The sequence below is a fragment of the Ornithorhynchus anatinus genome, chromosome 9 (genome assembly GCF_004115215.2).
Source record: "Ornithorhynchus anatinus isolate Pmale09 chromosome 9, mOrnAna1.pri.v4, whole genome shotgun sequence".
Classification (NCBI taxonomy): domain Eukaryota; kingdom Metazoa; phylum Chordata; class Mammalia; order Monotremata; family Ornithorhynchidae; genus Ornithorhynchus; species Ornithorhynchus anatinus.
The window spans coordinates 18032711-18059701 of record NC_041736.1 but is presented as its reverse complement, the minus strand read 5'-3'; the positions used below and the strand labels follow the sequence as shown (position 1 = coordinate 18059701).

Sequence of the window (26991 nt, the reverse complement as noted above, 5' to 3'; positions counted from 1 at the left end):
ACCTCGCAGGGCTTAGAGCAGTGCCTGGCACCTAGCAAGCGCTTAACAAAGGCCGTTATTATCATCATTAGGCCTCTGCAGGCCCGTGGATTTCGCGGCTTCTCATTGGTGGTTGAGCTCGCCGCGGGCGTCTCTTATCCAATGATCTCCGTCCTTCGCTCTTAGTCCCGCCTCCAACGCGCCCCCTCCTGGCCTCATCCGCCATCTTAGTCATGAGGCCTAGCTTAGGGAGGGTGGGGTACCCCAAACATCCAGGCTTTGGGGGAATCAGGAGGAGCTGGGGGATCAATCCCAAATTTTGATAGGGTGCTGCGACCCCTTTAGTGTTGGGGGGAGTGTGATGGGCGCCGCAAGTGGGAGGGAATGGGGGTGTCAGGAGGTGGAAGCCCCCCTCTCCGTGCTGCAGAACCATCTTGGACCAAAGGGGCAATACAAGGCCTTTTGAAGCTCCCTCCCTATCCCGCAGTTTGGAGCCAGGGGAGGAAGGAACAATGAGGAAAAACCACCTTTGGGCGGGGCTCCTTGGTAATAATAATAATAATGATAATGGTGACTGTTTAAATGCTTACTATGTAACAAGCATCAGGTGGCGCTGGGGGTAGATAGGAGGTTATCAGGTCGCCCCACGAGGGGCTCAGTCTTCATCCCCACTTTACAGATGAGATCACCGAAGAACAGGGATGTTAAGTAATGATGGTATTCTTTCTTAAGTGCTTACTATGTGCCAAGCACTGTTCTAAGCGCTGGGGATAGATAGGAGGTTATCAGGTGGCCCCACGTGGGGCTCAGAGTCTTCATCCCCACTTTACAGATGAGAACCTGGGAACAGAGATGTTAAGTAATCATGGCATTTGTTAAGCGCTTACTATGTGCCAAGCACTGTTCTAAGCGCTGGGTGTAGATAGGAGGTCATCAGGTGGCCTCACGTGGGGTTCACTGTCTTCATCCCCTTTTTACAGATGAGATAACCGAGGAACAGAGATGTTAAGTAATGGTGGTATTTCTTAAGCGCTTATTATGTGCCAAGCACTGTTATAAACGCTGGGGGTAGATATGAGGTTGTCAGGTGGCTCCACATGGGGCTCATAGTCTTCATCCCCATTTTACAGATGAGATCACCGAGGAACCGAGATGTTAAGTAATGATGGTGTTTGTTAAGCGCTTACTATGTGCCAAGCACTGTTCTAAGCGCTGGGGGTAGATACGAGGTCATCAGGTGGTCCCATGTGGGGCTCACAGTCCCGTTTTACAGATGAGGTAACCGAGGAACAGAGATATTAAGTGACTTGCCCAAAGTCACACAGCTGACAAGGGGCGGGGGCGGGATTAGAACCCACGATCTCTGACTCCCAAGCCCGGCTCTTAACATTAAACCACAGCTGCAAGCCTGGCTCTTAAACCACGGCTGTAGAAGCTGGTTGGGGATGCCTCGACCCATCAAAGGCTCTAAGCGTTAGAGACCTCACCTCTCTGCCCCGGAGCGCAAGCCTAAGAAGGGGAAGGGTAATATCTATGTGTATACTTGAATATATACCATTACCCTGACGGTCTTCTTTGGCCTCTTTGTCGTTATTTAAAAACAAAAACAAACCAAAAAAAAAAAACCAAAACCGTTTGTTTCCCCAGATAGAGGCAGTGTTTTCCCTCAAACTGGGGAAACAGGTTTGGTGCTGGTGGTTTAGAGGCCCAAAGGAAACTAAAAATGACAGCACCCTCAGGAAATGTTTGCCCAGAAAGGAATTCTAGGACAGTCAACTCTGCTGGGGGAGCCGAGGCGTCCCCGAGCTGCCTTTGTGACCAGGATCACATTTTCAAATTGTTAATTATCTGCTGCCCTCTAGGGATTCCGGCTCTCCCCGTGGCAACCTGCTGCATATCCTGAGAGATATTTGTCAACAACGCTACGCCCAGAGTTGGGCGGGGGATGGAAAACGGTCCCTTTGTGGGGTACCGTCCCTCCTTTTTCTGGAAAACGCGTCTCCTTTTTGAGCGATTTTCTCACCTTGGGCTTTTGGGCTCGGTCCCCGTTCCCTTTCCTAGCCTTGGCTACCTAAGACTTTTCCGGAGGGAACCCAATCAGGGAAAAAAATCAGGCTTGGGAGGGCGAGTACTTTTGCTCCTCTGCACCCCTTCCCCTATTCTCACTCTGGAAGCCCTAAATCCTCTCTGGATAAGGAGGCAGTATGAGGGAACTTTTCAAGCACCTCTGGAATGAATCCTTACAAAGGTATTCACTGCTGGGTGGTATTGCCTTTGTTTGAAGGACAGCATTTCCCCACATCGAAATGTCCTCTGTAAAATATTGTTCAAACCCAAAACTTATAAGAGGAAAAAGACCGTGGTTCCTGATTAGTAATGCCGATTGGCTTTTATGAAGAGTTCTGTTGAGGTAAAGTAATCACACCCTCTTTTCTTTCCCAGGGGGCTAAATCTGCCTTTTATTTGGAATTTGGAATGGGAAACATCGGGACAATGATCATACTGGAGAAGCAGTTTTTAATCCTGAGCAACACCCTGACAGGTAAAAAAAACAAACATAAATTGGACCTTTCGGTTGTTTTTCAGTTTTGTTGAAATAATGAACAAGATTACTCTGATGGAACCTTTTTTGGGGGGATGTTTAAAAAAAAAACTTTCACAAATATATTCATGGTGAAAACAGTTCAGAAATATAAGATCTTGAAATGAGTGAAGGGCAGCAGGTTTTTGAATAGGCTTCATCAGTGGAGGGGAGAGGTCAGCTGTGGAGATTAGTTATAGGAGCTATTAAGTCTCCTCTGTGACACCCAAAGAACAAGCTGCTTAACATAATCAGCTGCAATCAGCAAAAATGCTGTTTATTATTAAACGCTTTTCCCCTTTAATATTTTACATTGTTATGTAAAATGGTACAGTGTAGGGACACACACATTTCACCAGGTACAAATTGTACAAATTGTTGTCAATAATAATTTATAGCTCTTCTCATGACATTTTTGGAAGTTAAAAATTGTTGAGAGATCTCTCTACAGAGCTATTTTCTCTAATGTGGTTAATGGTTTGCCCGGGAGTTGGCAATCCACTACCTATTCGAGGTTATTGCCATTTATCAGGCAGAGAGAGAGTGTTTGAAATGCTCCTGTATCAAGCTGGCAAATCTGCAGTTTTGGATGTGGCGGTGGTATTCTGGTCCCTCTGAACGGCTTTGTGAGCCCTAGATTTCAAGTACAAGCCATTCCAGGAAATACATCAAATGAGAAGTTTATTTTTATTATATTATTTTTTTTACTGCTTATTGCTAATTTATTGAACTTCCTAGTATTTTTATATGTATTCTTTTTTTAGCTATTATACATTTAGAAATTATACAGAGCCTAAGCTTTTGAGGCCAAAGATCATGTCTTCTACTTCTGTGTTCCCAAGTGCTTACACAATGTGCTGCACACAATCAGTTGTATTTATTAAGCACTTACCATGTGCAGAGTTCTGTACTAAGCACTTGGGTGAGAACAATACAACAATAATAGACACATTCTCTGCCCACAACGAGCTTATAGTGTAGAGGGCATAACGGGCACTCAATCCATTCTGATGCTGAGCAGAGGCAGATTTTACATTTTGCCACCCCGGGGGCACCGAGCTCACTGCCACTTCTTGATTTGTTAATTGTAAAATTGATTTAAAATAATTTTGTGATTGTTGTTTATTATAAAATGCTGGCTACACTATGAGCTTTCTTTAAAATTCACCCAGCATTGTACTTAGCCTTCCTTTCAGCAAAGGCATTGATGAAGGAGATGGATGACAGTAATTCTAATGACTGTCTTTCTTTAGCATTTATCACTTTAGCTCATGTTTTACACTGAGCACTACTCAACCTATTTCTTCCAAAACTCAATACTGAAAAAAAAAAATTCTACTTCATATACTCAAAAGTGCCACCCCTGGAGGCAAGCCCGCTTCTGAGCCGTCAGGGTCGCAGAAGGAATCTTATGGCATTGGATACTCTGTTGCAAGTTGCCCAATGAGAAAAACACATTCAAATACCTTATCTTATTAATAAAATAATTTTTAGCCTTTTGATTTTTTTTTTCCTGAAAAATTGTCTTTTTCCCTTGGACTCATCCTCAGATAGGCCACTGGCCTGTACAGTTTATTGGGGAATCCAACCCTGATGGATGGTAGTTAAGTTCTGCGCTTTCTGTTTTACTTCAAAAGTTGGTCCATATTATTATTAACAAAAAGCAGTGTGGTCTAGTGAAAAGAGCCCAGGCTCGGGAGTCATAGGATTTAGCTTCTAATTCCGGTTCCACCACTTACGTGCTGGGTGATCTCGGGCAATCAATCGATCAGTTAATCGTATTTATTGAGCACTTACTGTATGCAGAGCACTAACTAAGCACTTGGAAGAGTTCAGCATAACAATATAACAGTCATATTCCCTGTCAAAAGCAAACTTAGAGTCTAGAGATGAGTTTACAGGTCACTTAACTTCTCTGTTTCTCAGTTCTCTCATCTGCAAAATGGGGATGGAGAACAGGTATTCATTCATATATTCAAATATATATGATTATATTTATTGAGTGCTTACTGTGAGCAGAGCACTGTACTAAGTGCTTGGAAAATACAATTCAGCAACAAATAGAGACAGTCTCTGCCCACAAACGGGCTCACAGTCCAGAATGGGGAGGCAGGCATCAAAACAAGTAAACAGGCATCATTGAATCCTTATTTTACAGATTTGGAAACTGAGGTACAGAGAAGTTAAGCGACTTGCCTTAGGTCACTGTTAGCATCTGTGATTATTTTGTTGCAGTTGCAATGAGTCAGAAGTGGAAGGGACTTTATAGTATACCCTGTGGAGAGCTACATATGATGCCTTGTTTTACAACTTGTTGGGACAGTAGGAGATGCCAGTTAGTCAAGTATTTCTAGTTAAAGAGCTAGGGCTAAACAGTCCCTATAGGGAGTTTTTCATAGTTATAGAGAGGACAAGCAGGAGCCACAAAATTAGGAATAAAGGCCCTCCAGAAGCTAATGAGCCAGGCAAAGTTCTGTTACGGTGTGGGTTTGGGCTCTGGAATATCCCCCATAGCTGAATCTGTTGGCAAAGGAAAGATGTTTGCTTAAGTCCATCAATGCAGAAAACTCTATCAAGTGCTGGGGATAGTAGAATAGCCATAGTATACCTGTTCTCTGCCCTCAAGGGTCTTACAGTCTAGGAGGGGAGACTGCCTGAGACTTACCCCAAGCCTGAAAGACATTTTGAAACTCAGTGTCCCCTCACCAGAACCTTGAATGCTTATAAAGAATTGCCTATTTGACAGTGCTCTCTAAGGGGCCTAGTATAGAAGCTGGCAAGAAGGTGGCTTTCTCAGTTTGGCCCCAATTTTAGTGGGTTCAGTTGGTGCTGGCCTAATCTGAGCACTCATTTAATCACACCGACTCTGTAAGTGCATCCTTTATCACAAACTCCATTTGAGCTAGGGTGAAAATGTTCCTCTTATTTCTAGATTGATCCTTTCCCTCTTAGATTTGCATTCAATGTCATGAGATTAGATATTTATGCCTTTTTTTCCATTCTGTCAACCTAGTCTCCCTAAAAATATAAAACACACACTCCTGGTCAATTGCTACTCTTAAATAGCTACATTAAATGATACAGAGAGATTGAAAACCAAGATCAGTGCTCAGGATAAGCACTCCAAATTCCCAGTAGAAATAGCTGCTCATGCTACTAAATAGTTTTCTGTTGGTATTAAAGGAAAGTGTTCTAACAGATGAAATTATGACCTTCTTTCAGGTGTATCTGAACCTATATCTTTGCCAAAGCTTTTTAGGCTCTTCCTGGTACAACCATCCTATGTGAGACAGACGTTTTTGTGATCTGCTGTGACAATAGTAGCTTGGATATCTTGGCTAAGGAAATACAGCAACTTCAATCCTTAGACTTATATACTGTTTTATTCTTTCTTTAAGCTCATCCAACCTTGAAGATCCGGATCAAAAAAGGTCAACTTCTGCCTAGGCAGAATCTTTTTTGAACTCCACATTAAGTGTTCAGGCTTTATTTGTGCACCCCAAGTGTCTTTTAATTTTCATTTATAAAGAAGCAACAATTCCTCTCACTCTATATTTTTGCTCACCATCTGATAACACATTAGAGAAGATTAGAGCAGATTTTCTGTTTTCAATTTATTCTTTTTTCTCCTTCTCGTTGGCAAGACACTAAGATGGCCAAATAGTGCTAGCGGCGTCTAGTAGCTTCAGAATACTGTATATCTTTAAAACAATAATTATGAAGCATATTTAGCTGAATAATATATTAAAATCCTCCTCTAATGAATATCGTGAAAATCATCTTCAATGTCTAGAAATGCTCTATGAGGAATAAGCACCCACCCGCTCTGATTTGCGTTTTGAAAAGAAAACGAAAACAGCACAGATGCATTCAGAATTGTACAAAGAGAATATATGGGTATTTCAATTCCTGATATCTCACTATTTTCTGATGCTAATGTAAAATATGTTCTTTGTGCATTTATAATTGAGATGAACAGATGGTACAGACTTAGTTTAAAGTGGTACTGTATGTCCATTAAATTAATGTATGCTGACCATAAGCCTTCACGATCCCAGGAATTTAATTGCTTATAAACACATACACATTAAGAAAGGACTGTGATTCTCAGAGCCATTTGCTTTTCCAGGACAATAGTTGAACGGGGCTTGGCCATGACGCCCCTTGAATACTGGGTGCCTCTCTCTTCACACTCTCTTCTATCGGTTTAATTAATAGAAACACCAGGATATCGTCCGCAGAGACTGGTGTGTTCAAACAAGGACTCTGCCGCAAAATAAGCCCCCAATCCAGACATATTGGAAAAGGTGGCGGGAACTAGAGGGTGAGGAAAGAATGAAAAAAGAACAAGAAAAATCTAATAAGTAATCTGTCCCAGTCATTTTTACTATCGGGGTCTGCTAGCACACCACCTACAATGCCATTTAGCCATTCAGGGTGATTAATATTGATTAAATGGTTGCTCTATTTTCTGAAAGTAAAAACCGCCAGAAAGGGATGAGTTTCTTCTGTTTAATTCCAAGGGCCTCCACTGCTCAATCACAGGGGAGAGGGAGGTAAAGCCTTTCTGTCTTTGACAGTTTTATGCCACCCACTCAGCTTTATTGGGAAGGGGGCACTCTCATGGGAGAATATATGATCATCAAAGCGGATGAAAAAGTCAGGACGATCAAAATCTACTCTGACGCAAGCGGAGGGAAATTGGTACTGTTTGCAAACAGGAGGAGGAGGAAAACAGGAGGAGCTGGAGAAGGGGGAGACAGGCGGAGCGCCAAGGGACCGAAAAATACCGCAAGTTTTAGAAAACATTCATTTGACTAATTTGCCTAATATACCAAAGAAAGGATGGTTTATTTTCCACATTGGAAGGGGTGATTGATTATGGGGGTATTCTACTTGCGGCATGAAGAATGAGTGTAACAGTTGGGGATGGATTTGGAAAATATCTCACGGTGCAGGGAATAATCCATAAGTCATAAGAGACAGAACCCCAAAATATCAACACTCTAACATACTGAGAAAGAGTTTAAATAATAACAAACCCAATCTTGGAAGAGGTCCAAGGAAATGAGGAACAGAAAAGGAACTACGTGCAGCATAATTGTTTCTAGACAATAGGCAGAGAGAAAGGATCTGCACATGCTTGTGAATGGAGTATTAGCTCCTCAATTATAATAATTACCTAGGCATAAGGTCAAGTCACCTGTATATTGCTGCCTGTGAAGGGCTGATAAAATGCTTAATTTTTTTTAGTAGTAGAAGAAACACATGATCACTTAATTGTGATGTTACACTAGTCCTAAAAAAAAGCATGCATTTCATAAATTCTGCTGTTCGTTGGAATCCTCTGCGGGAGTTGACCCATCTGCTACGGCAAAGATGATGCCGTAGGTGGTCTTTTGCCCTAATAATAATAGTAATGGTAGTTGTGGTACTTGTTAAGCGCCCACAATGTACCAGGCTCTGTAGTGAGCACTGAGGTAGATACCACACCGATGGAATGTTCTCCCAGCTGTGCCCTGATGTTGAAAGTGACCAGCCTCTTTGGTGAGGCACACAGGGAAGATATTGGGGGGAGGATTGGGTACACTTCGTGTTAGGAGGGACAGGGAAGGGATGGATGGTCCTCAGGATGTAGCCATGTTGCCTCGGGGCGCCAATCGGGTTTGGTATCCTAGGCCAAGGTCATATCATGATCTGTTGTGATATAGTTAGCGAATATTTGTGTAAAATACAAAGGAAATCTCATATAGGGAATTTGGAAACATATATTGACTGTGGGAAATTATTAAACTTGGAAAATGAGGGAAATGTAATTTGAGAAATGACTGCCGTCTTCTGGGCACAGCAAAGTCCTGCTTGAACTGACCAATTTTACTTTCCTTGGGAAAAAGTGCCCAATAGGCACCACAGATGAGTAGTTTAAAGCCTGCTATCTTTCTCCTTCATAGACTACTTATAAATAATTTAGGTCTGTCAGTCTCCCCCATTAGATTATCCTGTTCTAAAAGGGAGGTCGGTGCCTCTTACTTTACTAATTTAACTGTACTGAACACAACTGCACTCTTGGTTGATTGACTGGTTGATTAATTGATTTGGAGGTGGAGCTAATGGAGTACATCTTTTTAACCGTAAAAGCTCGAGATCCTCTACGTAATATAGAATTCAGTGAAATTTTTCCACCTCCATTTGGAATGGGCTATAACAAAAATCCACTGATCTTCCAAGGGTATGGCTGTTTTAGCTAGCAAAACCATCTCCCAGAGTTATCTCAAGGCTCCCATTTTTTTTTACCTTATCAATCCACACTCCTCTGGCCTGTAGAAGTAAATTGTTACAGCAGCAGGGGTATTAGATGGCAAAGATCCCTCCTGTCTAGTTCTAGGAAAACCTCCCAGGCTGGGAGCCTTTGTGCCTTTTTTTAAGCGGCTTCTGCCTTTCACTAGCAGGGAAGCTCTTCTTGGAATATACTGTTGCCCAGAAACAGCATCTCTCCAAAGCAGTTACATTTGCCTGAATTCCTGCCATACATTAGTAAACACCAAGAATTTTTTGATTGATTGATATGTGGTAGGATGCACGCCACTCTCCAATCACTTCAAGGAGCCACATTTTAGGGGACATTTAATTTTAAAAAAGATATTTGGCGGTGAGAGGTTGAAAAGAAAGGAGAAGGATGGGATTGAGATAGAGAATTCCTATAGAGAAGGGCTGGAAAAAAGCAAGAAATTAAATCTCACCACCGAGAAGACTGAATCACTCGGAGTGAGCACTCCTATCATTTTGATTGAAGTGGGACAGAAGAGAGCATGTGCTTGGGGTCTGAGTACCAAGAAAGCAGAGAGGAAAAAGCTTTCAGTGTATCAAAAGTGCTTGGCAAAAACCATAAGAGGAAGAAGAGTCGACTATTTCCTGTAGGTTTTATTGATGACAAAGAATTGAATAAATAGGGAGCAGAAATGATGCCTATATTTAAACACAATAATAGTAATGAAAAGGATGGGCCCTTCCTCAGCCAGTTTGTTCTTCGATTAACCTATATGCTTCAGTGAATGCTTTTCAGTGAAAATAGCCTTTCAAAGGGTGGTGGGATGGGAAAGGACTAGGGCGTTTCTGGCTTTAACTCCTGCTACATCACTAATAAAAAATATTTTTGTTTGGAAGAAGATATTCCAGATATTCTTAGTGAAGAGGAATTGGACAGCATCAATTTTTTCCAGCTAGAGTTGTGGAGATAAGGACAGGCAGGTTGCAGAGAGAACTGCTGGCAGATTTTTATTGACAGAATCTGTCAACAACTGACGGTGAAGGGAAAGCAGTGAATGATGAGAACTTTAGAATTTTTCCTACTATCTACAAATAACTCCCCCAGACTACAGTGGAGCAGAATGAATTCTCAAAAACACAGTGTTTGTAGAAAATTATCCTTGTTATTGAGGGAAAATCAATGTACTGACTTTATTTTTTTAAATGGGCATTACCTAGTTATTGGAGACCACAAAAAGTCATTCTTTGGTCCCCTGAAAGAGAAGAGTAAATTAGGGAATGAGGAAACTCCACCTATTTTCATGTTCATGGTTAAAGGGGTTTGTATCAAAAGACAAAATAGCATTTCAATTGACTTTAAGAAATATTTACACTGAGCTACTTCAGGCTGAAGGCAGAGTAGTTTGAATGGTAATTCTTCTTATGTGCAAATGCAGTGCGATGGTGAAACAAAGAGTGGCCCAAGGTGAAGTTTAGCTTCACCTCAAAATGGACTATATTTTGTTTGATAAAATTAGAAATAACTGAAGAAGTAGGTTTGCTCTTATTGTACTACTAATAATAGCAGTAGCATTTATTTAATGCTTACCTGGTGTGGCACACTGTAATAGACACTTGGTAAATATGGAATAAAGAAGTGATATATTCTCTGCCCACAGGAACCTTACACTTCCCGCTCTTTTTGGAATTTTCATCCTTAAACCCCTAAGACCCTTGAATGATACCCTGAATGCCTGTTATTCATCATCTAACACAATATTGTAATTGTTTTTAGCAGTTTGTTTTATGACAGTGTATCTGAATGGGACTTTTATGACTCATCCCTTTTTGGGAGGCATTTTTATTTTGCTATACACATACTGCTAGAGACCAAATGTCTTATGTTTTCAGATTTCCATCAAAAATACCCTTTTAATATACCCAGGTCCTCTGACTTTCAGGCCCCAGTCTTTCCACTAGGCCAAGCTACTTCTCAAACTTCCTGGTGTATGACCGTGGCCGAAAAGGCCAATAGGTGACTAAGACACCTAGCCACACTGCATGCATTTTAAAATAGACCCCTGTGACATTGGACAAATCACTTAACTTCTCTATGCCTCAGCGTCCTCATCTGTAAATTGGGAATAATATACACCTATTCTTCCCTCTTAGACTGTGAGGGCCTTGTGTTACAGGGACTGTGTCTGATGTGATTATCATGTATCTCCCTTAGCACAGTGCTTGTCACATAATAAGCACTTAAGGCCATCATTATTGCATTTGGTAGACACTCGATAAGTCCCATTACTACAATTAGTGGGTTTGTCTTATGAATAGCAATACTACTATTAATAGGACTGTCCTATTCAGGGCCTGGCTATGTTTCTAAATCTTCTTCTTGGAGTCCTGATTTCACAAAGACCTTACCTCAGAAGAGCAATCTCTCAGGTTTGCTACTGTTCAGTGTCTGTCACCCCCACCAGATTGTAAGCTCCTGAGAGCATGGATCATGTCTACCAGCTTTGTTGTACTCTCCCAAGTGCTTAGTACAGTGCTCTATACACGGTGGGTGGTCAATAAATACCTCTCATCGATTGATTTGGATTCACAGTATTGGAGGGAAGAAGGCCAGATATTTTATCCCAGTTCTAAAGATGAGGAAACGGAGGCACCGAGAGGTTAAGTGACTTGCCCAAAGTCACCCAGAAGGCCAATGGCAAGTTTGGACTAGAACCCAGGTCACCTGACTCCTATTCCAATGTTCTTTCCACTAGGCCTTTCTGCCTCCTTTAAACTATGGAGTACATCCACAGACCTTCTCAGACAACATTGGTGTGGTTCATAATTGCCTTTCTCAATGGTATACAATACTGCTAGTCTCCCGTGCATCTGCCTTTTCATCTAGGCCTCACCTCTTTATAGATCATGAGCACCACTACAGTATGACCTTACCTCCTCCTTTTAACTGTCTCCCAAGAAGGATCAATACCTGCTCATGGGCTTTTATTCAGATGATGGATAGTTCTGGTAACTCTCCTATCTTTACTGATCTCCTCTCCCCATCAATTCCTCCACCCTGACCTTCAGTGTTAGGATTCTGAAAAATGCCTTAAGTGCACTGGGGCTGGATGGTCCTCTTGAGATCTGGTTGGGACAGAGGTTTGATCTCCTGAAGAATGAGAGGGTTAGGGTTTGTTTTTCTTCTTTGCGAGCTGCTACAAACCCTGGATTGTAGGAGGAAAAGCCCTGCACAGTTATAAACTCTTTAAGAGGGTATTTGCCAAAGAGCCGCTTATGTCCGACTGGGCTTGATCTGTGCCAAGGTTAAAGAAAAGGCCACTGGAAGTAGGTCCTCCTGGATGAGAAAAGGCACACATTTCTGGAAGTACGCCATCCATTTTCCTCCCTCCATTTCTTTTCACAACTCCCATACTTTCCTCCTCACCTTTTTCCCTTTCCATTCTCTGTGTTCTTTTCTCTCTCCTATTTCTTCTTGACATTTTCTTTTTCACCCTCCACTCTTTCTCCTCCCTTCTCCCCCCCTTGCTCCACCCTTCCTTTCCCTTCCCATGTTTATTCCCCACCCCTTAGCCCTAGTATACTGTTTGCTGTGGGAATACATGATTCTTTCTGATCATCGTTAGATGAATGACCAGTTTCAGGAAATGCAGTTTGAGAACCTATTCTTCTGGCTTCCAGCTGGACTTCTAAGCAGAACTGTTGAATGCCTCTCCCTAAAGACTCTTCTCAGAAAATTTCCTGTCTACATATACAGGTTTGTAAGTTCTGAGTAATTCAGAGAAGTACAGGGAGTTGAAACATTTCCCTGAAGCTTCCAGCTTGGAATTCCCAAATTCTTCAGTCTTTTCAGGGGCCTGTTTATCTCTGGAGATTTTCTTAAGTTCCTTGAGATGGCTTTTGGTGTCACAAAGGGGATAGTGTTGCACTTGAAAACAAATTAACATTTTGTTTCCTAATCAACAGGCTGAAATGGGCTGGTGAGGGAACTGAATTCACAGATGATGGTGTTTAAGGAACTCCCTTTTAGGATCAAGTGTTTGTTTGATCCCATTCCCCGGGATTGACTACCAGTGGCTCCTCCCAAACTAAACTTTGAACTACACCTCATTCATGAGACATCAATCTCTCAGGACTGCCAAGCGGCTTTATAGAGAAGGGAGCAGAAATACAACTCCTACCCACTCTGCCCTACACTGAAGCTATTTGTACGATCTGGAACAAGGCACCTCTATCAATAAGTAGTTGAGGCACAATTTCTACCTGCTTTCCAGAAGCTACTGTGTTGTTCTGGAAGGAATCTGACTCCTCTGCCATTAGTGGGTGGGGCCAAGTTCTCCTGAGGCAAAAGCTAGGAGAATGCAGTTTTATTTTCTATCCTGTGAGTTTCAGATCAGCTCCTGGCTGGGGACGCTCCATGTGGTAGTATTTTTCTTTCTGCTTAAGCTGTACCTGGGGTAAAAGGGAAGTTTTTGAGTGCTATTTTAAGCTAAGCATTTTTTCCAGCCATTTTTCCAAGCAAAACCTTCAGGCCTCTTCAAGGCCGAAATTTACACTGTCTAATTTATGTTAATCGGATCATTAAGCTTGGCCCTTGCAGTTTTGAACCTCATTGCCTTTAAATAGCATCTTGTAAATCTTGGCTTTAGTATGTTCTGCTTTTTATCCTTTCCAGTGCGTAGTAATAATTACTGTGGTGTTTGTAAAGTGCTTATTATATGCCAAGCACTATTCTAAGCACTGTGGTAGATACAAGATCATCAGGTCCCACATGGGCATCACATTCCAAGTAAGAGGAGGAACAGGAATTGAGTTCCCATTTTACAGATGAGGTAACTGTGGCCCAGAGAAGTTAAGTGACTTGCCCAAGATCACATAGCAGACAAGTGGTCGAGTCAGGATTAGAATCTAGGTCCTTCTGACTCTCAGCTCTATGCTCTTTCCACTAGCCAAGCTGCTTCCCAAACTGATACTGATTATATCCTGACTGATATATATATCCTATATATATAATATATATTATATCTTGATAGTTACCTCATTTGGGAATCTGGTTCTGTGTGGTTGCCGAAGTAAAGAATGGCGGTTTGTAGATTTGAGGCAGAAACAGGAAATCCTTCTTTCACTATCATGCGTTTCATCATGTGTTGACAGAGGGCAGCACTCTGAACTCTCACCTCAAGGTGAACAGCTCCTGAAGAACACCTTGCCTAAGTCACAGTGGGCTTTTGGTTTTGTTCCACAAGGTAGGAGAGTATGACTCAACTCATTAATGATTTAGATCACTGGTTGGGGAGCCTCAGTAGCATAAGGATTCGTCCATCACCCCTCCAAGGACCAGGGATTGGTAGAATTTACAACTGGATTTTTTCAGTTCTGAAGTGAAAGGTCCAGGATGTTGGTCTTAACAGTTTTAAAATTTGGGAAGGAGGGTAAAATAAATCAACAGCTTTCCAGTCAGAAATACTCTTATTTTGATCATGTCCTTTTCAGCGTAGTGCTACAAGAACCCATTCATTAGTAGAAATGTGACTGAATGCTAGAGCTTATCCTTGAACAGCTCTAGTGGCCATAGTCTGAGCCTGTCAGAGATGGGGAATGTTGAAATGTTTGGTGGCATTTGGAGGGGACTCAGCAGTTCCCCAGAGAACAGCCGTATATTCAGCTGAGAAAGAGATTGGCATCATGTGGCAGAAGGGTGGTTTGGAGCTTCTGCCACTTGTCTGTTGTGTGACCTTGGGCAAGTCACTTAGCGTCTCCGTGCCCCAGTTACATCAACTGGAAAATAGAGATTAAGACTATGAGCCATACTTAGGACAGGGACCGTATCCAACCTGATTATCATATATCTACCCTAGGGTTTAGTGCAGTGCCTGGCACATAGTAAGTGTTTAACAAATACTATTACAAAAAAAAATACCAGTGCTTCCTAACTTTTTTGTTTCTGGGGGCTCAACCAGAGCAGGCAGCTGGTCCATAGATAATCTGTGGGAAAGATTGGGGAGTTTCTCTTACTTGGGAGTGTTCCCTACTGGCATGGGTGTGGTGTAATCATTGATGGTGTCACCCTGATATTCTTAGTGGGGATCTGTGGGGGTCCTAGAGCCAAATGATTTTAAATCAATCATTTATTGAGCGCTTACTGGATGAATACAGTATAACAGAGTTGGTAGATACATTCCCTTTCCAAATAGATCTAGGAGTGATGAAGGCCGACATCACCTGGTGTCACAGTTTAGAGAACTCTCCCAGTGTACCTTTTGGGGTGTCTCAAGTGGCTGGGGTTCCTGTGTAGCTAATTTTCAGGGTAGCATTTTAATTCTTTAAAAATCCATCTCATTTGTAGTGTACCTACCCTCCCTACCCCTTCACAGTATATATGCGTGATGTTCAGCTCTACATCTGTTTATGTGCATACAGGTGTTCAGTTGAGTGCACTAAAGTTGGACCTGGGCAGAGGCACCATCAATCAATCAGTCATATTTATTGAGCACTTACTATGTGCAGAACACTGTACTTAGGACTAGGGAGAGTACAATAGAGCTGAATTAGCAGACATGGTCCCTGCCCATAATGAGCTTACAGTCTAGAGAATGCTGTATTATATTGGATTCTTTATTCGTATAGAGGAAAATTGTACTGATTTTGTAGGGGCAGTAAAACTGCAGTGAGACAAAATGGGACCCTTACTGAGCCTTGGTTAATTTCTTCACCACTGTCAGGGAGACTTGCCAAGTGGTCTTGTTGCAAAACATTGGTTTTATAATGGCAATAAAGTGTGAAATGGAAAAAAAAAGAATCTGTTTATGCCTAAAGATTTTATTGTTCAAGTTAACAATTAGACACAGAGGCCATGATGGATGTGGTGAGCCCAGCCAGCACTCCAGAAGAATCGTAATAAAGTTTGTTTAGAATTGATTCTTCCTGCTCTTCAGTGGTTCCAATAGCCAGCGAAAACAGCCTGGTTCCTAGCTTGCCTTAGGAGGGTTCTAGGTATGAATCAAAGGACAGTGGTCCAACAGGTTCCCCCTCATTTTTACATTGTGCAAGTTAGATTTAGAGAAGCAGCGTGGCTCAGTGGAAAGAGCCCGGTCTTGGGAGGCAGAGGTCATGGGTTCGAGTTCCGGCTGTGCCACTTGTCAGCTGTGTGACTGTGGGCAAGTCACTTCACTTCTCTGTGCCTCAGTTACCTCATCTGTAAAATGGGGATTAAGACTGTGAGCCTCATGTGAGACATCCTGATTACCCCATATTCCCCAGCAGTTATAACAGTGCTCTGTACATAGTAAGCACTTAACAAATACCAACATTATTATTATTATTTGGAATTTTTCGACTTTACCTGGCCACCTTCTTAATCTCACATTCCCCTCCCAATTTGATTCTGTCCAATATTCAATGTTGTCATTCTTGGGTTTATAAAGGATTACATTGACTGGTAAGGATTTTGATTCTGTGTTCCTCTCAATGTGATTTCATAGTCATTCAAGCCTGGGTTCCACAAAATTCTTCCCTCCTATCCCTGAGTGCTATTGCACTGATCATGTGATCATGTGCTATTGCGCTGATCATGCTAAACATGTGACCTATGCACCCAAAAAATATCACGATGTACTGCACACAGTCTAATCATTAATTTGATTTCTTTGAGCTGAGAACTGGTAATGCCAGCACAGAATATTTTATGCCATGGCAATAATATTCCATTTCCATCCATTCATTCAGTTGTATTTATTGAGCACTTACTATATGCAGAACACTGTACTAAGCACTTGGGAGAGTACAATATACCAATAAACAGACATATTCCCTGCCCACAACGAGCTTAGAATGTAGAGGATGAACTTACAGGCAGGCACTTCCTCTCTCTCTGTCCTTTTGTCTTCCGGGTAGGCTGGAAACCTTTCTCACCATGAGATAATGCAATCCAGAGTGATTTATAGTGCCCAGTCAGTGATAAAAACATTTGATAATACCCATAGTTCCCTCATAGCAAATGAGGCGTGTCACTTGAGAGGAGGTAAAAAGTGATTTTGATATTTTAATGATAAACTGCAAGTCCTGTAACTTGAGATCTGAAGTTTTAAGCCAAGTTGTTCATGTAATGAAGGCTGCCAAAGATTCTCTGGTTTCATCAGCAGTGAAATCAACTGGTTTGGGCCAATTATCAGGACTTTATTTGATATCCAGCCCTGAAAGTTATGGAACAAGTTCTTAGACTCCAGATGCAGAAGAAGAGTGGTCCAAGGCTGAGATCTACTCTCGTGCCAAGCTGAAAACCTCCCAGCTTTTCCATGATCCTGAAACCTGACTATATGTATGTTTTGGCCATTTACTCTTGTATTGGGATTAACCTACAAGTAATTTTATGACTTAAAGGGAAGACAGAGGTAGGAGAAACTCTGTCTTCCAGCCAAACTCAAGAAAATCCCATTTTATATATTCACTAGATATTGTGTTGTGGTCACACTAAGAGGAGCCAGTGTTTCATGTTAAATATGTGGGTGAAAGGGGAACAGGGATTTTAGGTCTGAAAAGGAACAGGCAATCAGTGGTATTAATTGAGTGCTTACTATTTGCAGAGCACTGAAATAAATGATTGGGAGAATACAATACAACAGAGTTGGTAGACTCATCCCCCACCCACCAGGATCTTTCAGTCTAAAGGCAGGGGCCAATAGGGCAGAAAACCATCACTTTGGCTGTTTTTAGCTGTGTTGGAAACACTCAAAGGTCTGGGAGGCCAGCACAGGGGTGAATGTGGAGGTTGCCTTTGCAGCCTCATTAAAGCTGTTACAAATTGGGAAGCTATTTGTATGAATATTGATGATTGCTGTTGGGGAATTTATGATGAAAGAAAGGGAAAAGTTTGGGGATTTTCTCTGGAGATGACTGCAAGAACCCTAAACCATTGGTAATAGTATTTATTACACACTTGCTGTGTACAGAGCATTGTACTAAGCACTGGGAGGCAAAGCACAGATGGGAATTAGGTACAGTTCCTGCCCCTTGTGGGGACTCACAATCTAAGACCCTGAGTGGAGGATGGCTATTTCTCGTCACTGTCCCCTTCTTTTCCTGACCATCCTCTCATGGCTCTCAGAATTAAGTGAAAAATCCAAAATCTCTCAAATTTAAAGAAGGTGAAGGGAGTTGTGGGTTCACATCATTCCAAACAGGGCCAGAGTGGTGACAAAATTGGTCCAAGCACTTGGGAACAGGAGTGGGAGAAAGATTTGAGGTACAAAGAATCCTCCGATTTCATCCTTTCCTCCCCTTTCCTAACTGGCTCTGAATGGTGTCTTCTTTTCACCAAGCTTTGAACAGATAAAGAGCTCCTCAGCATCAGTTTCAGCCAGCAATCCAGCCACGTGGGCCACAGTCCACCAAATTCTAACCTTCCACATTCAGTCAGTTTATTTCCTTTGTAATATTTCTCAGGGATCCACCCATTTCTCTTTTCCCTTGTGACCACCACCAGTGACTTATTAGAGCCCTCATCGATTCAAGATTGGGTTATTGTGACATCTTCCTTACTGGTCTGTCCCCATTGAGCGTCTCCCCTCTTCAGTCAATCCTACATGGAATTGCTTGCATCATCTCCTTATAACACCATTTGGTATCCATCACACTCCTCCTACCAATGCCTACCCATTTCTCTCTACTTTTAAACAAAACTCCTGTCTGTTGGATTTACAGTTCTCCACTTTATCAGCTGTCTTTTCTGGATGAACACATTCAGCAAACTATAAATGCAACTGATTGTGATTTTCCTAGTATTTGATGGGTTAGGCCCTGGTCCCAGAGAGGCCGACTTTGGCTAAATTGCTGAAGTGGCTGGGTATCTGTTTTCTATCATTACTTCCGGTCTCTTTGGGCAGATGATTCAAAAACATTTATAACAGCATATGAATTACCACATCCTACTCTAGTCTGCTAATTCTGCTAACATGTCTGTTAATTCTGTTGTTCTCTCCCAAGTGTTTAGTGGAGTGTGCTCTGCACATAGTAAGCGCTCAATAAATATGATGTGTAGTATTTAAAACAGTGGTAGGACCTATGCTTTTACACTTACTCAGTTTCAAGCATTGGCCCATTGACAGCGCAAACCATGTTTACCTCGTCACTTGTTTTAAATGTAGTTGTTTCATCTAAGTATATCAATATTTCCTCTTTCATGAACCGTATTGTTGCACGTGCATAGTAGATTTTACTTGTGAAGAAAGTCTGTATTTATCAATTGAGTATTAACATTGTAAAATTAGAGCATTTATACTTCAGAGTCAGAGCTAAATATTATGTCACTGTATAAAAAAAAGGCATTATAGTCATCTCTAATAATCTTATTTGCTTCATAATAGCCACATTTACAGGCACTGGAACTCAGCAGGGATTTTTTTTGTCAACAATCTGCCATTTTGTTCTAAATGAAATAATAATATGCTTCCTTAGAGAGCGTTGGGGATGCTCTTTGCATTCAGAATATATGAAGTCATTCAGATAGTTTTCAAATTTAGGTGACACTGTGACATATCCAAACAGAAGCCATCTGATTTTAGAGATGGCTAAAATCTATCCCGTGGAGAGTGTAAACTTAAGTAAGGGCACCAGGAGAGAGATTTCTTGAGCTTCACGAAATGGTCAGACATAGTCTCCTTTCTAACCTAACATGGAAGAGCACCCTCTCTCTAATAAGACAGTGATAATAGTGTCTGGGTTTGGGTGGGGGGTGCGGATCTCATGAAGCTAATTTTCAAGAATCCTTAAGTTGGTAAAATTCTACGTTCTGGAACATTAGAAATGTCATCCACCTGTACCAGCCATATGCCTCTCCTTCAGATTATCACTGCTCTCCGTCTCACCAGGCTGAGAGAACCCAGGCTTGAGACAAACACAGACAAATTTCCTTTGTAGCTTTAGTTACCCAAGAACATTCGACAGAAAAAAAAAAAAAACAGAGGCAAAGAATATGGAGCTCGACTGTCAACCCTATGTGGGACAGGAGCTGTGTCCATCCCGATTAGCTTGTATCTACCCCAGTGCTTAGCACAGTGTTTGGTAAATAGTAAGTGTGGCTCAGTGGAAAGAGCACGGGCCTTGGAGTCATAGGTCATGAGTTCGAATCCCAGCTCTGCCACTTGTCAGCTGTGTGACTGTGGGCAAGTCACTTCACTTCTCGGTGCCTCAGTTCCCTCATCTGTAAAATGGGGATGAAGACTGTGAGCCCCACGTGGGACGACCTGATTCCCCTGCGTCTACCCCAGCGCTTAGAACAGTGCTCTGCACATAGTAAGCGCTTAACAAATACCAACATTATTATTATTAAGTGCATAACAAATACTTTGGATGCATTACCCGATTTGGCCAGGACATATTTTTTTTCTCACCTGTCTACAGCACCGCCTTTAAGGGGTGCAGTCTATACTACTATCTGATTTGGCTTTGCAAACAGACCTATAATCTCATACACCAGTGTGCAGTCTACATTAGCCAATTATCAAGGTTTATTGAGGGGCTCAAGATTCACTTTGGTCAATAAATATTTCAGTCTTCAGTGGGATTTGTGGAGAAAATGAAGCATAAGGTAAGGTGGGAGGGGAAATCTAGCAAACACACAAAAGAATGAAGAGAAAAGAGTGCCATTTTGTAAGGTTATATTTGTATTTAAGGGAAAATAAAATCTATGTAGTATAAAGAGGAAAGAGCCACAGGAAAAATGAGGCCATAATCTCTTTTGACATTTCTGGTGAGATTTGAATTCACCTCAGCTCCATGGAATCATAAGGAACTCTCCTCTGTGAGGACAACCTTATAGTTCACAATTTTCTCTTACTGTTCCATAATCACATCTAAAGTGGAAAAATAACACCTGTAATTTCAGCCAAAGCAATCCAGTAGTAATTTGAGACTAAAGTATCTTTTTTTTCCTCCATGTGTGTGCAGAAAATATATTTGGAGTTACCCAAATAAATAAAGCAAGGAAACTTCTGTTTCCTAATTTGTATCCAAATGGTATAGATTATGTTATAGTAATCATTTAAGGTTGTCTTTCATATATATCTTTCAGACATTCTAGGGAGTCCCTAGTAGAGTGTTCTGCACAAGGTAGTCTCCTAATAAATGCTATCGATGATGGACAATTGATCTACCTTCATGTTGTCAAAAGCAAGCAATATTTTTTTTAATTCATCTGCATCCACAGTCATTCCACTTGATAGTATTGGATGCAGTTCGACAGGTCAGGAAATAGAGTGGCACGTTCAGACACCTCTATATTATCAGCAGGGGCAAAGCGGCAGGGATAATACAAAATAGAGGAGGCAGCTCAACCTCATTTGGGCAGTGGTGGGAGGCAGTAGGACATGCGTGAGGGTTGAGGGGAGGCAATCCTGAGCCATTAGAGTTGGGCCCAAAGTAGGTGAATAAAGGAATAAATGACAGTTTTAAAAGAAAGGAGTGAAATTAAGTTAAGAAATCCAAAAACAACACATTTTCTATATTAAAGATCTGGAGTGAATTTGGTAGCAAATATGAGAACGTTATCTGCCAATATGAAACTTTAGAAAAGGATGTGATTTTTTTAGATTGTTCAGAGATTGCAAATATACATATATAATTCATAGTTGTCAGAACCTTATTCTAATGATACTGTCAAATGTTTTGAATGGTTTGCCCTGTCTGAGGCATTTATCTAGATCCTAAGAGTATTGCCTTTCTTTTTTTTTGTGGTATTTATTAAGAACTAGCCAGGTCCTAAGCACTGTGCTAAGCACTGGGTTAGTTTCAACAGTCAACTCTCTCCATCGTCCTCGACCTCTCAGCTACCTTCAACACTGTCGACCACCCCCTTCTCCTGGAAAGGTTATGCAATCTCAGCTTCACTGACACTGTCCTTTCCTGGTTTCCCTCCTGTCTCTCTGGCTGCTCATTCTCAGTCTCTTTCATGGGCTCCTTCTCTGCCTCCCACCCTCTCTAACTGTGGGTGTTTCTTAGGGTTCAGTTCTGGGTCCCCCTTCTATTCTCGATCTACACCCACTCGCTTGGACAGCTCATTCGCTCACATGGCTTCAACTACACCTCTGTGGGGATAATTCCCAAATCTACATTCCCCATCCTGATTTCTCTCCCTCTGCAGTCTCACATTTCCTCCTGCCTTCAAGTCATCTCTGCTTGGATGTCCTGTCATCACCTCAAACTTGACATTTCTAAAACAGAACTCCTTATCTTCCCACACAAATCCTGCCTCCCCCAACTTTCCCATCACTGTAGACAGCACCACCATCCTTCCTGTCTCACAGCCTGTAACCTTGGCGTTATCCTTGACTCCTCTCTCTCATTCAGCCCCCATATTCAATCTATCACTAAATCCTGCCAGTTCAGTATTCACAGCATTGCTAAAATCCTCCCTTTCCTCTTCATTGAAACAGCTACCACCTTAATCCAAGCACTTACCCTATCCTACCTTGATCAGTGTCCGCCTCCTTGCTGACCTCCCCACCTCCTGTCTCTCTCCACTCCAGTCCATATTTCACTCTGCTGTCCAGACCATTTTTCGACACAAACGTTGAAACCATATTTCCCCACTCCTCAAAATTTTCCAGTCATTGCTCATCCACCTCCACATCAAACAGAAACTCTTTGCCATCTGCTTTAAAGCAATCATCTTGCCCCTTCCTACCTCACCTTGCTACTCTCTACTACAACCCCTCCTGCATATTTGGTTCCTCTAATGCCAACCTACTCACTGTACCTCAGTCTCACCTACCTCACCACTGACCTCTTGCCCACGTACTGCCTCTGCCCTGGAATGCCCTCCCTTTTCGTATCTAACAGACAATTACTCTCCCCACCTTTTTGCAATCGGACAGTCCTTAGTCTATGATTTTCTAAATCAGCTCTTAGGCTTAAGTGACCATCTGATGTCCCTACGCCCACCTCCTAAAGCAGACGTTTTGCTAGCATCATTTGACATGGTCCCCAACAGTGAGAAATGTAAGGAGATAGCTGAGATAATGAAAAGGCCAACGTGTTTTTCAGCAGACTGCAAAACAGAGGGTGACAACCAGTTGGTATCAAACTCCATTCCAAATTGAAGGTATTTAAGGCTGTTGTGTGTCCAACGTTTTGTATGGCTGTGAGACTTGGACCTGCCATAGAAGACACATCCAGCTTTAAGAGCAGCTTCACCAGGCCATCTGTGAACCTTATTCATTACTACCAACAGTGAAAATGGCTGAAATATCACTTCAGGCATCATAGTTCCGGGGAGCAGGGAGGGTGAGAAGGATGGATAACATCAAATGGAAAACAGGAGGGCAGAATAAATGATATAAAGGCATAGTGAAGCACAGTCTCAAATAATGTGACACAGAAGTGGATATTTGGGAAACCACTGCAGCAGACCCCTCATCTGGGGAAGCAATAAATCCTGGAGAGAGGTTGCTCTCCTTGAGCAAAGCCTTCACAGTAAATCCATCAGTGGTATTTTTTTTTTTTTGGTACTTGCTAAGTACTTATTATAGGCCAGGCACTGTATTAAATGCTGGGGTAGGTACAGGACAGGTTGAACACAGTCCCTGTCCCCTAGGTTTCACAGTCAATCCCCATTTTACAGATGAGGTAACTGAGGCACAGAAAAGTTAAGTGACTTCCCCAAGGTCACACAGCAGGCAAGTGGCAGAGCCAGGTTTAGATGCCAGGTCCTCTGACTTCCAGGCCCATGCTGTATCCACTGGGTTCTCATTTCTTGAATGTTTACGGTGTGCAGATCACTGTACTAAGGGTTTGGGAAAATATATTACAACAGAGTTGTTTTGTCGTGATCCCTACCCCCTAGGCACTTACAGCCTAGAGGAGGGGACAGACATTAAAATAGTCGAGTGGCATAATAAATGCTTAACAAATGCTATTATTATTTTTACTGTTATTAGTGAAAGCAAAGATAATAAAGTTAAGAGAGTAAAGATCAGGTTGACAGTAGACTTGAATGAGACAAACCCATTATTAATAATAATAATAATAATAATAATAATAATAACAATAATCATGATGGTATTAGTTAAGCGCTTACTATGTGCCAAGCCTTGTTCTAAGCGCTGAGGTAGATACAAGGTAATGAGGCTGTCCCACGTGGGGCTCACAGTCTTAAACCCCATTTTATAGATGAGGTAACTGAGGCACAGAGAAGTTAAGTGACTTGGCCAAAGTCACTCAGCTGATAAGTGGCAGATCTAGATTTTGAACCCATGACCTCTGACCCCCAAGCCTGGGCTCTTTCCACTAAGCCATGCTGCTTCCTACAACAAGGGTCTAAAAAAGGTAGAGGCAGGCTATGTTGGATGTCAGTAATATCATCTATAAAAACAAAAGACATAAATATATAGTAATTGTGGTATTTGTTAAGTACTTACTATGGGTCAAGCACTGTTCTAACTGCTGGGGAAAATACAGGATGATCTAGGCTGTAAACCCGGTGTAGGCAGGGATTATCTGTCTATATTACTGAATCTTATTTTCCAAGTGCTTTATACAGTGCTCTACACACAGTAAGTGCTCAAGAAATACAATTGAATGAATGAATGAAAGGTCAGACTCAGGGTTCACAGTCTAAGTAGAAGGGAGAAAAAGTATTGAATCCCCATTTTACAGATGAGGTAACTGAAACATAGAAAAGTTAGGTGACTTGCCAGAGATCACACAGTAGGCACATGGTGGAGCCGGAATTAGAACCCAGGTCCTTTGACTCCCAGGCCCGTGCTCCCTCCTCTAGGCCCTGCTGCTTCTGGTCATAAACACTGTTTTCCTTTGTATTGAGGATGGACTTCTAATGGCATGTGTCTTCCATATATGAGATGGTGGTTAAAAGTCTGCTGCATAACCAGAGGTCATTTCTACACTAAATATGGTTGTACAGGTTGTCCTTTGATTTTTTTTTTCCTCTCTAGCCTATTGATTCATGTAGCTTTCACTACAGAGAGCTGCCTTTGGCAACCATATGTTTGATGATTAAGCTCCAGAGTGCTGGTCTTTCCCAACATTCCTAGCTCTGCCACACTGCTTGAAACTACACTTCTTTGTGCCTCTGTAGCTTGTCCCTGACCACCGTGCCCCGCTTCAGCTCACTGTATATGCTGAGTTGTCCTTCGAACTCGAAAAAAATGCCACTGATGTTGTAATACACCTATGAGTGTGTGCGACTGAGTAGACCAGTGTGCAACCCACAGTCGCAACCACATTGGGTGCACAAAAGGGCTGATCTTGTTGTGTTGTCATGTTCGACGTTTTCAGTACATGATGACATGTACTTGCATATTCCAAGCAACAGAATATTGCAATGGACAGATCAACCAACTTCAATTGACTGCATTTTATCACTGGGGATTTTGCTCTGCTATTTAAAGAAACTGAGCATTCACCCTGAGGAAATTCCTTAAGCCCCAAATGGCAGATTTGATAGATGCAAAAATGTTTGGAGACATTCATCTCTCCTTGAACTTGGAGTTTGATCTGGACCTTGTTGCCAGGTCCGTATCTTTCTCTCTGTCCACCATATTCCAGAGTTATTCTGGGTTTATTAACTGTGCTTTCTGCTTCTTTAGTTGTCAAACCATAATTGTATATTATGCCACCCAAATAGCAATTTTGCATTTTAGAAACAATAACCTGATGCAACTATGCCTTTTCATCAACAGACCTCTTTTAGGTGACTTATGAAGTAATTTTCTCAACTGTTAGTGTAAATCAGGTTGCCTTCCACACTTTGCTATCAATTATTATGAGTTAGTCCAACTTCAAAATTGTATTGTTCCTAAATACCATCGCTGGTATGATTACAGAGACCTTGGCTGAGACCAGTAATCCACCACAACTCTGACCCAGTTCAACAGTCAACTTTAATTAAGCCACAAGTTACTTGGAGAGAATGGATTTGTTTTCTAATCTAAACCAGGTCTGCATCTTTATTCTGTCTTCTTTGAGTCTTGCATCTCACAATCAAAACTTCATTGACTCTGTCAAGTATTTTACTGTGAAGCATTTGACCTAGAGTAAAGTATAAGGAGTTTTTAAACATTTAACTTGCAGTGTGTATTAGTATGAAACTAAGTTGAGCAGAACCCATTAATGTCACAGTGATCGGTTACCAATGGAAATAAATAATTCATGATGAAGGGAATTAGTCTAATTAGCAGGCAGTTTGAGTCCTTTGATAAAACCCAGCTCTAATTCCGTGAAGGGCAGGAAGTGCTGTCATCAGTCAGCCCTGAAAAGATTAGCATCTATTATGAATGAGGTTAGACACCCTAGTGAAGTCATGTGTGTCCTGGAGACAAACTTAATATGTTCCAGAATGGGACCCAGTTTGTCTCACCAACGCATCACGATTCCTACTAGGCTATTGTATGTAATAACAAGCAAAGATCACTGCTCTTGCCCTAGCATTCTCTCCCTGCCCATCATTCTGACAACGGTGAAAATACATTTTCCATGCAAAGCAGGGGATGTGCCCTGCATTTTTGTAAAATTTCACAGGATGGCAGAGAAAATGTATTACCATTTTCAGTGGCAAAAACCAAACAAATAAAACAAAATGTGAGCCCTGAAAGTGAGGATTTCAAACCATAGCTGACAATTTGGGTAAGCGTCGTATTACATGGACGTGTACGTATGTGGTGGAGGCATCCAAATTCCATTGAAAAAGCCATAATCGGCTGTTCTCGTAGATGGGTTTCCCAAGGTAAGTTGAAGTTACGAGATCAACTGCAGAGCTGCAGATTCTGGCACTCCAGTCAGTCAATCAGTGGTATTTATTAAGCATTTACTATTTGCAGAATGCTGTGCAAGGCACTTAGGAGAGTACAATACAGCAGAATTAGCAGAAATGTTCCCTTGCCCAAAATGAGCTTACTACAAATAAGTAGAGAGGATCTTGGAAAAGGGATGGCCACAAATTCCAAACTAAACATCTGAAGGGATATAAGTAACTGTGCCCAGCTGGCTTAGATCTCAGAGGTGGCTCAGATTTGAGGGGATTTAGAATTTCAGAATTATATTGGGCCTGATATATCTGAAAGAGGTTGACTTCAGTCGAGAGTGAGCCTCACATTATTTTGCAGCCTACATGCTGACGCAATGTCAGCTGTGTTTCCATTTTTACTTCAGAGCCTTTT

General features: G+C 41.8%; 1 long non-coding RNA gene across 1 annotated transcript in view; it reads left to right on the top strand.

Moving 5' to 3' along the window:
* The first annotated feature begins 222 nt into the window (after positions 1–222).
* The window catches only part of LOC120638598, a 158102-nt gene continuing 131333 nt past the window's right edge, over positions 223–26991 (top strand). The window contains exons 1-2 of the long non-coding RNA XR_005660326.1: positions 223–525; positions 2422–2521. This is a non-coding gene — a long non-coding RNA (uncharacterized LOC120638598). The remainder of the gene's footprint in view (positions 526–2421; positions 2522–26991) is intronic.